Below are 679 nucleotides of genomic sequence, written 5' to 3'. Positions count from 1 at the left end.
AACAACAACAACAATAATAATAATAATACATAATTTCCCCCCTTAAAAGTAGTGTGTCGCCAACACTAATAATTGAGGTAACCGTATCTATCACATAGATAATGTTACTGCAATATGAGAAGGCGAAAAAAAGAAAAGAAAGAAAGAAAGAAAAAAGTGTCGAGAACAGCAATTCAATGCAATGCAAAGTAGTCGATCGTGTAGCACGCGGCAGCTGAGTGACGAAAGACAAGGTGTAATAAAATAAATAATAATAATAATAATAATAATAATAATGACAAATGAAATATTTCATAAAATGAAAAAGAAAAGAAAACAACAACAACAAAAACAACAACAAAAACAAAAAGGATCACTGAAGAGACGAGCAGGCGCTTTCACATGCTTTCACAATTGCATGAAAATATTAATACAAAAACAAAACAAACAAATAAATATATACTGAAGACTTCTTTCAGTATACGTGATCACATGACATAAACCAATTAACAACGAGTACCTCAAAACAAGAAAAAGAAAAAAAAAAGAAAAACGAAAGCTGTAAAAGTGTGCAGCCAAGTAAAGAATTTATTCTATACTTTTCTTCTCTTTTTGGAAAATGTATAAGAGGAAGGAAAAGGGAGTCGGGGAGAGGGGAAGTGAATTAAAAGAAGTGACAACGAAACAAACAAAAAAAAAA

This window comes from Trypanosoma equiperdum (genome assembly GCF_001457755.1).
Source record: "Trypanosoma equiperdum strain OVI genome assembly, contig: ctg_1781, whole genome shotgun sequence".
Taxonomy (NCBI): domain Eukaryota; phylum Euglenozoa; class Kinetoplastea; order Trypanosomatida; family Trypanosomatidae; genus Trypanosoma; species Trypanosoma equiperdum.
Note: the sequence above shows the minus strand (reverse complement) of the source record.